Source organism: Aythya ferina, assembly GCF_964211825.1.
Source record: "Aythya ferina genome assembly, chromosome: W".
Taxonomy (NCBI): domain Eukaryota; kingdom Metazoa; phylum Chordata; class Aves; order Anseriformes; family Anatidae; genus Aythya; species Aythya ferina.
Window position 1 is genome coordinate 10,019,849 of NC_140313.1, and position 15,329 is coordinate 10,035,177.

The following is a 15,329-nucleotide window of genomic DNA, read 5'->3' on the forward strand; positions in this document are numbered from 1 at the left end:
AGGGATAATCAAGCAGTAATGCATCAGTTCTTAGAAACTATTATGATTACCCATAACTCCAATTGTGGGAATATGCAAGCTTTATTAAACACCTTTTTGACTGCAGAGGAAAGGAGAATGGTTCTGGAAAAAGCTCAGGTGGAGGCAAGGCAGAGGTACCCGCGAGGAAAGGTAGAGGAATTAGTAACAATTAAGAAAAATCCTAGGTGAGACCCAAATACCAGCAGGGGTCAACAGTCATTAGGACAATATTGACAATTGATCTTTTGTTGGATTTAACATGGGGTACCAAAAACAAAAACCTTTCTAAATTATATGACGTCCACCAGGACCTAGATGAGAGCCCATCTGTCTTTTTTGAACACCTCTGTGAAATGGCCAGATAGTGGACAGATCTGGAAGCAGAGGAGGAGGAAAATAGGAAAATATTTAACATGCTGTTTATAGGGCAGTTGACCCCGGACATTAGGAAAATCTGCAAAAGGTAGAGGGGATCGGAGGAATGTCAATCTCAGCTGATTGAAATAGCCTACAAGGTTTACAATAACCAAGAAGCAAAGAAAGAAATGAGAAGAAAAAGAAAAAGAAAAAAAAAAAAAAAAGAAAAAAAAAAAGAAAAAGAAAAAAGAGAAGAAGGAAAAGAAATTACAGGTATCACTTTTAGCAGCAGCTATAGTAGACAGACAAGTAGGTTGCGGAAGAGACAAAGGTAGAAGTAGAGGTGAAAGAGGGGAAGGCAAAGGAAGCTGGAAAAGACCACTGGCCCACTTTTCCAAACAGCCAGGGTAGATGAGGAAAGGGATGAAACCTGGGGAGTATTGGCAAGTGGAATTTCTGAATTTCCTAGAAAAGGATCATATTGATATCTCCTAGTGCTGGTGGACACATTCACTGGATGGCCAGAGGTCTTCCCATGCAAAATTAATAAAGGTGTGAGAAAAATCTCAATTTTTTTTTTTTTTAACGGGGACTTCTGTGAAGCTATTTTATTCGCAATTGCATTGGTGGGCATTCTGCAAGCAGAAGTGCACAGTAAAAGTTTATCATAACGTTATATTCTCTATTACCCGACGTCTGATTTCTCCCGTTTCCTCATTGGCAGAGAATTACAGGTTCGCAGCCTACTCGACGCCCTTCTATACCATATATGTACGTTTTTTTGACCAACCGTTAATTTCTCCTTTTCCTTTTTTTCCCTTCTTGTCTCATGACTACAGGGCTCATGATTTTTGTTTTTCCTAATTTCGCACTGCTTGTCCTGTTTTTCTTAGCTATCCTCCTTATTTTGGGACAGTGGGACCTTCCCCTTATCTGCTTAACATACTCCACACTACTATGCTACTGTCATGCCTGCACAATCATTTTTGAATATACAAAGTTAGTGGAATTTTCCACTGCAAAAACACTTTCTATTGCAAAAAAACAACTTTTTTTTTTTTTTTTTCTTCACAATTCCCCCCCCTCTTCTTTTCTTACTCCTACTGTTGTTTTTGTACCTCTTCATATGCCTCACTCTTGAGTTTTTTCCAACATTAAGGCACAATATGCTTCTTCGGATGTCACAGGGGATGACAGATATACAATGCCATTATTATTATAATACCAACAAATAGTTGTTTGAGCCAATTCCATTCAGGTAACCATGAAGTTAGTCTCTCCCAAATGTTTCTAAATCCCCAGGAATTGTCAACTTCAGCCACTCTATGTAGGATCTTGTTTTTGTGTTGTTTTCTTTTTTTTTTTTTGGGAAAAAATATTTTCCCAAATATTTTTGAGATCAGTCAAACTCGTCCCATTTTATCTACATACATACAGCAACTAGCATTAATTACAGTGTACGCTCCTTCTTGTGAGGTTAGTAATAAATCTAATACCATTCAATTCTGGAATACTATTTTTGCAAACTTTTTACTTCCCTTTGTAATGCCTGGACTGCATCCAGAGTGTTATCTTCTAGTTCTTCAATTATAGCTGAGATATTTACAATAGCTTTTTCTAATTCACTCACCCCTAACCAAGGTAAAAAACACCTTGAAAGACTGTGAAATGCCCTGTTTCTTTTTACTAGAAGATTATCCGGAGTCCGCTTAATTCTGCGTGTGGTCTCAGGGGGGCTTTGGCTTTGTGGGTCTTCAGTAATAGTTACTTTTGGAATTATTGCCTCCAGAGTACAAGCTCCCTTCCATCCTAGAGGAAACACCTTCCTGGCTTTATGGCCACATAGCCAGTACCACCCCTTGCCATTTCAGACAGGCCATCCGGTTACCGGATTCTCACCTTGTATCTGGTGCACATTATGTATATTAGCATTCCCATAGCTACCTTATTTGGTACAGTATGGATTATTCCCTACTTCATGGATAATATTTCCACACCCAGGGTCAATATTATTGCCCCGAGTTTCTATTAATGTTGTTTACAGGGCACCTTTGATAACACAGTATATTGTAACCAGGATTATGTGTAGGGAACTCAACTTCAAAATCGATTCCTTCCCGGGACTGAGTATGATCTGTCATTTTTAGATATCTAGAGAATCCAGACACAGTTGCTGCTGGATTAGGAATCAGGGACAAGGCCTTTTCAGTCTTTCTAGGCATCTGGGTGCAAATCCAACAATTATTTCAAGATAGAACTCGAGAGATGTTCTGGATTAATTGGAAATGCTGATTTTTTCCTCCATCCTATCACTAATCCATTGAGAACAGGTATTACTAAGATAAACTTAAAATACATCATTTTTATATATATATATACCCCTACAATAATTAAGAAATAATAATTAAGAAAGACAATACAAATCACAAACTAATAAGGATTCTTCTGGTGGGGATTATATACCCCCCCTTCTTTTTCTCCCACTTCCAGAGAGTGTTCCCTGGAAACACTCCAATTCTGTGTAATTCAATCCCTTTTACTCATTAATTCATTAAGAATTCTTCTATGGAGAAGTTAAAGGTTTACAATAGATAGATAGTTTTAACAGTTTTAACCTTAAAAGTCTTTGTTAATGCAGTCTTTCAGGTATCAGGGTTAACTGATGCTTTTACCCAGGTATGAGTCCACCCTTTCTCAGCTGTTCTTCCTGTCATCTCAGTAGTCAGGAACACTTGGAACAGTCCTTCCCACCCAGGTTGCGGCTTCGATTCTCTCTGTGTTTGCATCAGAACCCAATCTCCTGCTCAAAATGGATAGATCAGGGCTTCCAAGGGTGGGGTTTGAGCTAACAGTCCATGGGTCCTGAGAGATGACAAAGAGGACGACATCCTGAGTATATAGTTCTTAAGAAAAGCATCTTTTTTGTCTCAAATCGAGGTAATTCATCCCCTTTGTCCATGTACAGCAATCCAAATAATATTTCATATGGTGAAAATCCCACATCTTCTCTTGGTGCAGTTTGATTTCGGAGAAGTGCCAAAAGTAAGCATTTCGTTCAGGGGAGCTGAGTTTCCAGAACTTAGTGTATTGCTTCTTTACTGTCTGATCCGCTCCACCCTTCTAGAAGAGGAAGGATGCCAAGGAGTGTGAAATTTCCACTTAATTCAGAGACCAAATTAGCCCTTGTAATATTTCTGACATAAAGTGATTTCCTTGATCAGAGTAATATTTTCAGCAATTCCAGACCTGGGAATTATTTGTTCTACAGTGACTTTAGTTACTATGTTCACAGTAGCAGATACTGTAGGGAAAGCTTCCACCCACCCTGACAAATGATCGACCAAGACTAACAAGTATTTAAATCTCTAAATACTCTAAGGGGTTCTGTAAAATCTACCTGTACATTTTGGAAGGGTTGAATTCCTGGTTCTCACCCCTGCTTTCGGCCGACTGAAGATAATTTTCCTATTTACCTTTTAACATACTACACAACTCCTGCATACTTGCTCAGCCAGGGTATATATATTCCTACACATACATATTTCTATACCACAGCATCACACATTGCTTGAATTCCCCAATTACTCTCTTGATGTAAAACTGTTAACATTTCCCTCATTAGCACTTTATTCGGCGTTTCCCTCCCTTCAGGGAGTATCTGTTTTTCTTTGGACTTTGTGACTCCTAATTCCTTAAAAACCTCTTAAAACATTTTAGTTCTTTTTAGTTTTGGGTAGGGGTAGCTCAACAATTCCCTGAATCCTCTCTGGATTTATTCTTCATTCCCCTTCAGACACTAGATGCCCTAAATACTCTACTTCTCTTTCTACTAATTTTAATTTATTTTCCAATACTTTCAAGCCCTGTTTTCCCAGAAAGTTGAACAGCTTGTTAGTGGCTTCCTTCACAACTGTTTTCTCCTGTCCTGACAATAAAAGATCATCCAAATATTGTAACAGTAACATCTCCTCTGGAGGTTGGAATTGCTCCAAATAAATTTGGTGGTCCTGCAACCCCCAAGGTAAAACTGTCTATCTGTATTGTTGCTTCCGCCCCATTTCAAGGTCTTTCCATTCAAAGGCAAATATATCTTTGCTCTCAGGTTCTGAGCATACCCCATTAATAACAACGTTATTCCAGTCTAACAATTTACTATTTGAATGCCCAGTTTCATTATCAAATCTTTTCCCAACAAGTTAGTCCCTGCCTCAGGTACATATAATAATTGCCTAGTGTTCTATCCCTTGCCTCAGCTTAGTGTCCCCCTGTCGTGGTTCCGCTCGAGTGGGCAGCCGAGCTCCACCACAGCCGCTCTCTCACTCCCCCTCCTCAAAGAGGAATGGGGAGAAAATATGTGAAAAGGGCTCAAGGATTGAGATAAGGACGAGAAAATCATGCAATAATTATTGTAACGGGCAAAACAGACTCGGCATAAGGAGATAGTAAGATTTATTGCCTACAACTAACAAGCGAGAGAAGTGAGAAAACAAAGGGAAAAAAAAAAAAAAAAAAGCACCTTCCCCCCATCCACCCTCTTCCATCTCCTCCCCCCGAGCGGCGCAGGGGAACGGGGGAATGAGGGTTACGGTCAGTCTACAGCACTTCTTCTCTGCCACTCCTTCTCGATCACTCTCGTCCCCTGTGCTGTGGGGTCCCACCCACGGGATGCAGTCCTTGATGAACTGATCCGGCGTGGGCTTCCCACAGGCAGCAGCTCTTCCAGAACTGCTCCAGATATGGGTCCGTACCACGGGGTCCATCCCTCAGGAGAAAACTGCTCCAACCTGGCTCCCCTACGGGCAGCAGCTCCTGCCGGGTCACCTGCTCCTGCGTGGGCTCCTCTCCACGGGCTACAGGTCCGGCCCGGAATCTGCTCCGGCAGGGGTCTTCCACAGGCGGCAGCCTCCGTCGGTGCAGGGCCACCTGCTCCACCGTGGTCTCCTCCACGGGCTGCAGCGTGGAACCCTGCTCCACCGTGGTACTCCATGGGCTGCAGGGGGACATCCTGCTTCACCATGGTCCTCACCACAGGCCACAGGGGACTTCTGCTCCGGCGCCTGGAGCACCTCTCCCCCTCCTTCTACACTGACCTTGGTGCAAGGCTGTTCTCTCACTCCCTTGACTCTCCTGGCTGCTGTGTGGCGCAGCGTTTTTTCCCTGTCTTAAATATGCTCTCACAGAGGCGCAAAACAACATCGCTTATTGGCTCGGATCTGGAAAACAATGGGGCCCTTCCCAAACATGGGGCAGCTTCTAGATCTTTCTCACAGAAACCACCCCTATGGCTCCCTGCTACCAAATCCTTGCCACGTAAACCCACTACACCCCCAAAAGTAGCATTGTTATTCCAGCACCTTCTACCCCCATCACATTTAGGGTTTCATTAGTTAATTTAAGCCCTGATACTTTACAGGCCAGTAATGACATAGTTGCCCTAGTGTATTGGGTTTACGTGGCAAGGTTCTGGTAGCAGGAGGCCTGCAGTGGTAGCCCCTGTGAGAAGAATCCAGAAGCTGCCCCATGTTAGATAAGGGCCAGTTTTAGCTGGCTTAGAAGGGGCCCTCCACTGCCCAGAGCCAAGCCATGAGCAGTGCAGTTTGTGCCTGTGAGAGCACATCCAAGAAAAGGAAAAAAAAAAAAACAACAAAAAAAAACTGCTGCTCAACAGCATCTCGGGGAGCGAGGAGTGAGAAACCTCCCTGCACACAGTAAGGTCAGTGAAGAATGAGGGGGAGGAGGGAGGAGGCGCTCCAGGTGCCAGAGCCGAAGCTCCCCCATGGCCCACAGAGAGGCCCATAGTGGAGCAGGCTGGCTCCCCCCCGCAGCCTATGGTGTACCACGGTGGAGCAGATCTCCACACTGCAGCCCATGGAGAGGAGCCCATGCAGGAGCAGGTGATGGGGGGGTGTCCCCAGGGGGTCCCAAGCTGGACCAACCTGCTCCTCACAGATAGACCCCCATGGCATAGATCCACACCTGGAGCAACACACAAAGAGCCATGGCATGTGGAGAAACCCACACAGGACCAGCCCAGGAAGGTTGGCACCCCTGAGGTAGGGATCCCACACCAGAGCAGGGGAGAGAGCGACCATGAAGGAGTGGTGGATGAGGGCTTGTGATTTTTGTTTTTCCTGATTTTGCACTGCTTGTCCTGTTTTTCTTAGCTATCCTCCTTATTTTGGGACACTGGAACCTTCCCCCTATCTGCTTAACTTACTCCCCACTGCTATGCTACTGTCATGCCTGCACAATCATTTTTGAATATACAAAGTTAGTGGAATTTTCCACTGCAAAAACACCTTCTATTGCAGAAACACAACTTTCTTTCTCACAAGGCTTTACTGAAAGAAGAAATCCCTCATTTTGGAATACCAGAGGGACTCTCCTCAGATAACAGACCTCACTTTACATCAGAAGTAGTTAGATATTGTATATCACATAGGCAAGTGGACCACTGTGGATAAAGGTCTCCAACATCTGCGGGAATTAGCTGTGCGGGAGATGATTTATAGTGATTTGGACAATGCCCAGACACCTCAAGACCCCGATGAAGTCCAGTGCACAACATCCATGTGGCGTAAATTTGTGCGGAGTGCACCATCAGCACATGCCAGTACCCTGGCAGCAATTCACTGGGATGAGGGGATGGGACCAACAATGTATGATGTGTCCTGCCAGCTTCAAAAATATGAAGACAATCTCTCTGCTCCGCTACAGTCCTGTGTCTCAGCTGTGGAGAAACTGTCTAAAGGACTTGACAAGTTCGTGGAACAAGTATATTCCCCCCCATCTAGACAGAGTGATACTTCAGCCACCAAGAATCAGCATTTGCCTGCTCAAGAGAGAGAGTACCCAAGACGTACACCACGTGGCACCTTGTGGTTTTATCTGCGTGACCATGGGGAAGATATGAGGAAATGGGATGGTGTACCTACTTCAACCCTAGCTGCTCGGGTACGTGAACGGAAAGGAAATACAGCAGCAAGAAGAGGGGCTCCTAAGAGAAATGCTGCTCCAGTTTCTATTGGGCAGTACCCCAGAGGCAGTAGAAGAGCTGATGTTATTCTTGACCATGATGAAGGGACCTCTACCTCTCATTTGCAAGAATTAAGTGGCAGACACTCCAGCCAGGACTAGAGGGGCCCTGCCTCTGGCCAGGTAGAGGAGAGGGATAACCGGATTTATTGGACTGTGTGGATCCGATGGCCTGGCACATCAGAACCACAAGAATACAAAGCTTTAGTGGACACTGGCGCACAATGCACCTTAATGCCATCAGGCTACCAAGGGACAGAACTCACCTGTATCTCTGGAGTGACAGGGGGATCCCAACAACTATCTGTACTGGAAGCTGAAGTGAGTCTAACTGGGAATGAGTGGCAAAAGCATCCCATTGTGACTGGCCCAGAGGCTCCGTGTATCCTTGGCATAGACTATCTCAAGAGAGGGTACTTCAAGGATCCAAAAGGATACCGGTGGGCTTTTGGCATAGCTGCTTTGAGCACAGAGAAGATTAGGCAGCTGTCTACCCTGCCTGGCCTTTCAGAAGACCCTTCTGTTGTAGGATTGCTGAAGGTTGAAGAACAACAGGTACCAATTGCTACTACAACGGTGCACCGACGGCAATATCGCACCAACCGAGACTCCCTGATTCCCATCCATGAGTTGGTTCACCGACTGGAGAGTCAGGGAGTAATCAGCAAGACTTGCTCACCCTTTAATAGTCCTATATGGCCAGTACGAAAGTCTAATGGCGAGTGGAGGCTAACAGTGGACTATCGAGGCCTGAATGAAGTCACGCCACCACTGAGTGCTGCAGTGCCGGACATGCTAGAACTCCAGTACGAACTAGAGTCAAAGGCAGACAAGTGGTACGCCACAATTGATATTGCTAATGCATTTTTCTCCATCCCTTTGGCAGCAGCATGCAGGCCGCGGTTTGCCTTCACTTGGAGGGGCATCCAATACACCTGGAATCGGCTGCCCCAGGGGTGGAAACACAGCCCTACCATTTGCCATGGACTGATCCAGTCTGCACTGGAGCAAGGGGGAGCTCCTGAGCACCTTCAGTACATTGACGACATCCTCGTGTGGGGCAACACAGCAGAAGAAGTTTTTGAGAAAGGGAAGAAAATAATCCAAATTCTCCTGAAAGCTGGTTTTGCCATTAAAAAGAGCAAGGTCAAGGGGCCTACACAGGAAATCCAGTTCTTGGGGGTAAAATGGCAGGATGGACGTCACCATATTCCAATGGATGTAATCAATAAAATAACAGCAATGTCTCCACCAACTAGCAAAAAAGGAAACGCAAGCTTTCCTAGGCCTCGTGGGATTCTGGAGAATGCATGTGCCAGGCTATAGTCAGCTTGTGAGTCCTCTATATCGAGTGACTCGAAAGAGAAACTATTTTGAGTGGGGCCCTGAGCAACAACAGGCATTTGAACAAATCAAACAAGAAATAGCTCGTGCAGTAGCCCTTGGGCCTGTCCGTACTGGACCAGCTGTGCAAAATATACTGTACACTGCAGCTGGGGAGCATGGCCTCACCTGGAGCCTTTGGCAGAAAACCCCAGAAGAAACTCGAGGTCGACCTCTGGGCTTCTGGAGTCGGGGCTATCGAGGATCAGAAGCCAATTACACCCCAACTGAAAAAGAAATACAGCATATGAGGGTGTTTGAGCTGCTTCAGAAGTTGTGGGTACAGAGGCACAGCTCCTCTTGGCACCGCGGCTACCTGTGTTACATTGGATGTTCAAAGAGAAAATTCCCACTACACACCATGCAACTGACGCTACATGGAGTAAGTGGATAGCGTTAATTACACAGCGGGCTCGAATGGGAAAACCCAATCGCCCAGGAATCCTGGAAGAGATTATGGACTGGCCGGAAGGCAGAGATTTCGGAGTGCCAACAGAAGAGGTAACCCGTGCTGAAGAGGCACCACCATACAATGAGTTGCCAGAAGACAGAAAGCAGTATGCGTTGTTTACTGACGGATCCTGCCGTGTGATAGGGAGCCATCGGAAATGGAAAGCTGCTGTGTGGAATCCCATACGACGAGTTGTGGAAGCCATGGAAGGGGAAGGTGAGTCGAGTCAGTATGCAGAAGTAAAAGCCATACAACTGGCCCTAGATATCGCCGAAAGAGAAAATTGGCCAGTATTGTATCTTTATACTGACTCATGGATGGTGGCAAATGTTCTGTGGGGGTGGCTGCAGCAATGGAAAGAGAGCAACTGGCAGCGCAGAGGTAAACCTATCTGGGCTGCTACCCTGTGGCAAGATATTGCTGCCCGGGTAGAAAACCTGGATGTTAAAGTACGTCATGTAGATGCCCACATGGCCAAGAGTCGCACTACTGAAGAACATCAGAACAACAAAGAAGTGGATCGAGCTTCGAAAATTGAAGTGGCTCAGGTGGACCTAGACTGGGAACGTAAGGGTGAGCTGTTTGTAGCTCGATGGGCCCATGAAACATCAGAACATCTAGGGAGGGATGCCACTTACAGATGGGCTCGTGATCGAGGGGTGGACTTGACCATCGAGGCCATCACACAGGTTACCCATGAGTGTGAGACCTGTGCTGCAATCAAGAAAGCCATGAAGGTAAAATCTCCCTGGAACAGGGGGAGATGGCTAGGGTTTCAATATGGTGAGGCCTGGCAAATTGACTATATCGGACCACTCCCAAAAACCCGCCAAGGCAAACGGTACATACTCACCATGGTAGAAGCAACTACTGGGTGGCTGGAAACATACCCTGTAAACCATGCCACGGCCCGAAACACTATCTTGGGCCTGGAAAGAGAAGTATTGTGGTTTCATGGTACACCAGAGAGAATTGAGTCTGACAATGGAAGTCATTTCCAAAACAATCTTGTTACCTCCTGGGCAAAGAGGCATGGTATTGTGTTGGGTCTGTCTGAGCTGGAGTCACCTTTTCCCTGCAGCAGCCCACACAGTGCTGTACTCTGCACTCGTAGCTGGAACAGCACTGATATCACTCCAGTGTTGTGTCTATTGCTGCATAGTGCTGGCACAGCATCAGGACTCCTTCCAAGCCCCCAAGAGCCAGCAGGCTGGGGGTGGGCAAGTGATGGGGAGGGGACATTGCCGGGGCAGCTGACCTAAACCAACCAAAGGGATATTCCATAACACCTGATGTCACACTCAGCAATAAAAGGGGGGGCTCTCGTGGGGGAGGGGGCTGTTCCTCCTGAACAACCACTACGCGTTTGAGGCCCTGCTTCCCAGGACGTGGCCGAACACCGCTCGCTGATGGGAAGTAGAGAATAATTTTCCCTCTCGCTGTGCTTCCGCGCAGACTGATTGCTTCTTTTGTCTCTGTTTTTTTTCCTCCCATTCCCTTTCCCTTTAATTAAACCTTTCTTATCTCAAACCTCGAGTTCTCTGTGTTGTATTTTCTCCCCCTTCCTCTTTGAGGACAGGGGGAGTGAGAGAGCGGATGTGGTGGAGCTCGGCTGCCCACCTGAGTAAAACCACCACAGGTATTGCGTGGGTGTACCACATCCCTTATCACCCACAAGCCTCTGGGAAGGTTGAGAGGTACAATGGACTGTTAAAGGCTATGTTACGAGCATTAGGTGCTGGGACGTGGAAACAATGGGACACAAATCTACCAGAGGCCACTTGGCTAGTTAACAATAGGGGGTCTGACAGCCGTGCTGGTCCTGCCGAAACAAAACCCCTACACACTGTGAAAGGAGCTAAAGTTCCCGTAGTGCATATAGGAAGGTGGATGGGGAAGGCAGTGTGGGTTGCTCCTGCCTCGGGAAAAGGCAAACCCACTCGTGGGATTGTCTTCGCCCAAGGACCAGGGTATACCTGGTGGGTGTCGTGGTTTAACCCGGCCGGCAGCTAAACACCACGCAGCCGTTCGCTCACCCTCCCCCCTCCCTCTCTGGGACGGGGGAGAGAAATGGAAAGTGAAGCCCGTGAGTTGAGATAAAGACAGTTTAATAAGACATGAAAATAATAATAACAAAATAATAATAACAATAATAATAATAATAATAATAATACAATGGTGATAATAGGAAAGTAATAATAATATGTACAAACAAGTGATGCACAATGCAATTGCTCACCACCCGCTGACCGATGCCCAGCCTAACCCCGAGCAGTCCGGCCCCCTCCCCCCGGCTAGCCACCCCTATATATTGTTTAGCATGACGTCAGATGGTATGGAATACCCCTTTGGCTAGTTTGGGTCACCTGTCCTGGGTCTGTCCCCTCCCAGCTCTTACTGCACCCCCAGCCTGCCTGTTGGCAGGACAGAGCGAAAGGCTGAGATGTCCTTGGCTTGGTATAAGCACTGCTCTGCAACAATTAAAACATCGGGGTGTTATCAGCACTCTTCTCATCCTAAGCCAAAACACAGCATTCCACCAGCTACTAGGAAGAAAATTAATTCTGTTCTAACTGAAACCAGGACAGTGGGTCATGCAAAAGAATGGGGATATCAAGTGTGTGCCTCAAGGAGATTTGACATTGAGAGAAAACTAATCTATAATCTAAGTTATATGTTGTAGGAAGATGCTGTAGGATCAACGACAGGTCAACTTTGCAAGGAGCCAGGCAGTGCAATAAGGACTTGAGCTAAGCTGGTGCTGGTGTCCAGACATCCAACTCTGCCTGCCTTGAGTGGCCAATTTGGCAGATGAAGACCTAATCATCAACAGTTCTTATGAACATTTTCCAAGAAAGACCTATGGAATGAAAAGATACACCTGCCTATTAATCCTGTCCTGTTAAATCCTTGTCCTGTTAAAGGACAAGGGATAATGATGAGAATGCTTGTATGCTAAAGTATGGGGATCTGAGTGTGACACAAATGTTATGGAATAAGGGGTGGAGGTTGTACTGGGTCTGGCTGGAATGTTAACTTTCCCGGCAGCAGCCCATACAGTGCCGTACTCTGTACTTGTAGCTGGAACAGCAGTGTTATCACACCAGTGTTGTGTCTACTGCTGAGCAGCAGTGGCACAGCATTGGGCCTTTCTCTAACCCTCCTAGGGGGTGGGCAAAAAAGTGAGGAGAGAAACATCACTAGGGCAGCTGACCTAAACCAATCAAAGGGATATTCCATACCATGTGGTGTCACACTCAGCAATAAAAGGTGGAAACAGGAAGAAGAGGGGAGGGGTGGGCTCTCGTGGAGAAGACGTCGGTCCTCCTCTCGAACACCGGCTGCGTGCGTTGAGGCCTTGCTTCAAGGACGTGGTCAATCATCGCTCATTTGTGGGAAGTAGAGAGTAATTTCTTTCCTCTGCACTTCCATATAGCTTTCATTTATTTTGTTTGTTTGTTTTCCTCCCTTTTTTCCCCTTTCCTTTTTTATTTCCCCTTAGTTAAATTGTTTAGTTCATGGTAGTCTTTATTTAATTATTATAATTATTTCCCTTTAATTAAATTATCCTTATCTCAACCCGTGAGTTGTTCTTTGCTTTACTTCTCCCCCTGCTCATCTAAAGGAGGGGGAGTGAGAGAGCGGTTGTGGGGTTTAGCTGCCCAGCACGGTAAAACCACCACACCATGTAAACCCACTACACCGCCAGAGCTAGAGAAAAAAGGTAGCCCATTTGAATTGTTATATGGCAAACTGTACCCTGTAAATGGATTGGTGACATTAGGGAGTCAAATGCATGTAAGGGGGGGAAGATTGGGTAAGACAATATTTGCAGTCTTTGTCTGCCACGTTGTCCTCTCTTCACAGATACATACAGGAATGACTACAGGTTCCATTGGATGTTCTGGTGCATCCATTCTGACCTGGACATCAGGTGCTGATCTGAATGTGGAAAGATGAGCCCCTAAAGCAAAGTGTAAAGGATCTTTAACTGTCTTGCTCCAAACCCACACTGCAATCAAAGCGGAAGGGATCAAACTGTGGATATGTTACAACCACATAAAAGCAGCACCACTGGAAGAGAAGCAAGACATGCCATCAGAAGAAGGAGCACAGAAAGCTTCATGGCAAGTTGAACCAACTGAGGATTTGAAATTTCTGTTTAAAGGGACAAAATTGTTTTTATTCTAGTTATACTTTCCTTAATGTGACTGACTTACGGTTCCAGTCCTTGGACACCTAATTCTCTGACCTAACACTAACAAGTACTCCACTAAACCATATCACTACGCTCTACATTTACCCAGGTATGTAGAGTGTAGAACCCAGGTAAATATAGAGTGTAGAACTAGGACGCCACTAGTGACTGGCCTCCAACTGGATTTGACTTCATTCACCACAACTCTTTGGGCCTGGCTATCCAGCCAGTTTCTAACCCAATGAAGCGTACGCCAGTCCAAGCCACGAGCAGCCAGTTTCTTGAGGAGAATGTTGTGGGAAACAGTGTCAAAAGCCTTACTGAAGTCAAGGTAGACCACATCCACAGCCTTTCCCTCATCCACCAAGCACGTCACTTTGTCATAGAAGGAGATCAGGTTCGTCAAGCAGGATCTGCCTTTCATAAACCCATGCTGACTGGGCCTGATCGCCTGCTTGCCCTGTAAGTGCAACGTGATGACACTCAAGATAATCTGCTCCATGAGCTTCCCTGGCACTGAGGTCAAACTGACAGGCCCATAGTTCCCCGGGTCTGCCCTCCGGACCTTCTTGTAGATGGGTGTCACGTTTGCTAGCTGCCAGTCAACTGGGACCTCCCCCGATACCCAGGACTGATGATAAATGATGGTAAGCGGCTTGGCCAGCTCCTCCGCCAGTTCTCTCAGTATCCTCAGGTGGATCCCATCCGGCCCCATCAACTTGTGTACATCCAAGTGCCGTAGCAGCACGCCAACCATTTCCTCATGGATAGTGAGGGCCACATTCTGCTCCCCATCCCCTTCCACCAGCTACCTACTTTCAGGGTACTGGGTATCCAGAGAGCAACCGGTATTGCCGCTAAAGACTGAGGCAAAGAAGGCATTAAGCACCTCCTTTTTTTCCTCATCTTTTGTAACTAGGTTTCCCCCCGCATCCAGTAAAGGATGGAGATTCTCCTTAGTCCTCCGTTTTGCGTTGATGTATTTGTAAAAACATTTTTTGTTGTCTTTAACGGCAGTAGCCAGATTGAGCTCCAGATGAGCTTTGGCCTTTCTAATTTTGTCCCTGCACAGCCTCGCAACATCCTTATAGTCCTCCTCAGTGGCCCGCCCTTTTTTCCAAAGATTATAAACCCTCTTTTTTTTCCTAAGCGCAAGCTGCAACTCTCTGTTGACCCAGGCCGGTCTTCTTCCATGCCGGCTTGTCTTTGGGCACGTGGGGACGGACCACTCCTGTGCCATTAAGATTTCCTTCTTGAAGAGCGCCCAGCCTTCCAGGACTCCTCTGCCCTTCAGAACTGCCTCCCAAGGGACTCCACCAACCAGTGTCCTCAGCAGCTCAAAGTCAGCCCTCCGGAAGTCCAATATAGCAGTTTTACTGGTCCCCTTCCTAGCCTCGCCAAGAATAGAGAACTCCACCATTTTGTGGTCACTCTGCCCAAGATAGCTTCCGACCACATCTCCCACCAGTCCTTCTCGGTTTGTGAAGAGAAGGTCTAGCGGGGCACCACCCCTGGAAGGTTCACTAACCAGCTGCGTCAGGAAGCTATCTTCCACGCTCTCCAGAAACCTCCTAGATTGCTTTTTCTCGGCTGTGTTGTGTTTCCAGGATATGTCAGGGAAGTTGAATTCCCCCTCGAGAACAAGCACTGATGATTTCGCAACTTCTGTCAGCTGCCTGTAGAACTCCTCATCCGTCTCCTCATCCTGGTTCGGCGGTCTATAACAGACCCCCACCAGGATGCTATCCTTGTTGGCCTTCCCGCCGATCCTAACCCACAGGTTCTCAACCTTATCATTCCCAGCCTCGAGTTTCACAACATCAAAAGATTCTCTAATATAGAGAGCCACACCACCACCCCTTCTGTTCTGCCTGTCCCTTCTGA

The 15,329-nt window shown here is 46.5% G+C and overlaps 1 long non-coding RNA gene across 1 annotated transcript in view; it reads right to left on the bottom strand.

Annotated features, from left to right (window-relative positions):
* Window positions 1–5,672, bottom strand: part of LOC311426453 — a 385,986-nt gene extending 380,314 nt beyond the window's left edge. Inside the window, exon 1 of the long non-coding RNA XR_014686771.1 lies at window positions 4,895–5,672. This is a non-coding gene — a long non-coding RNA (uncharacterized lncRNA). The remainder of the gene's footprint in view (window positions 1–4,894) is intronic.
* Window positions 5,673–15,329: the final 9,657 nt, after the last annotated feature.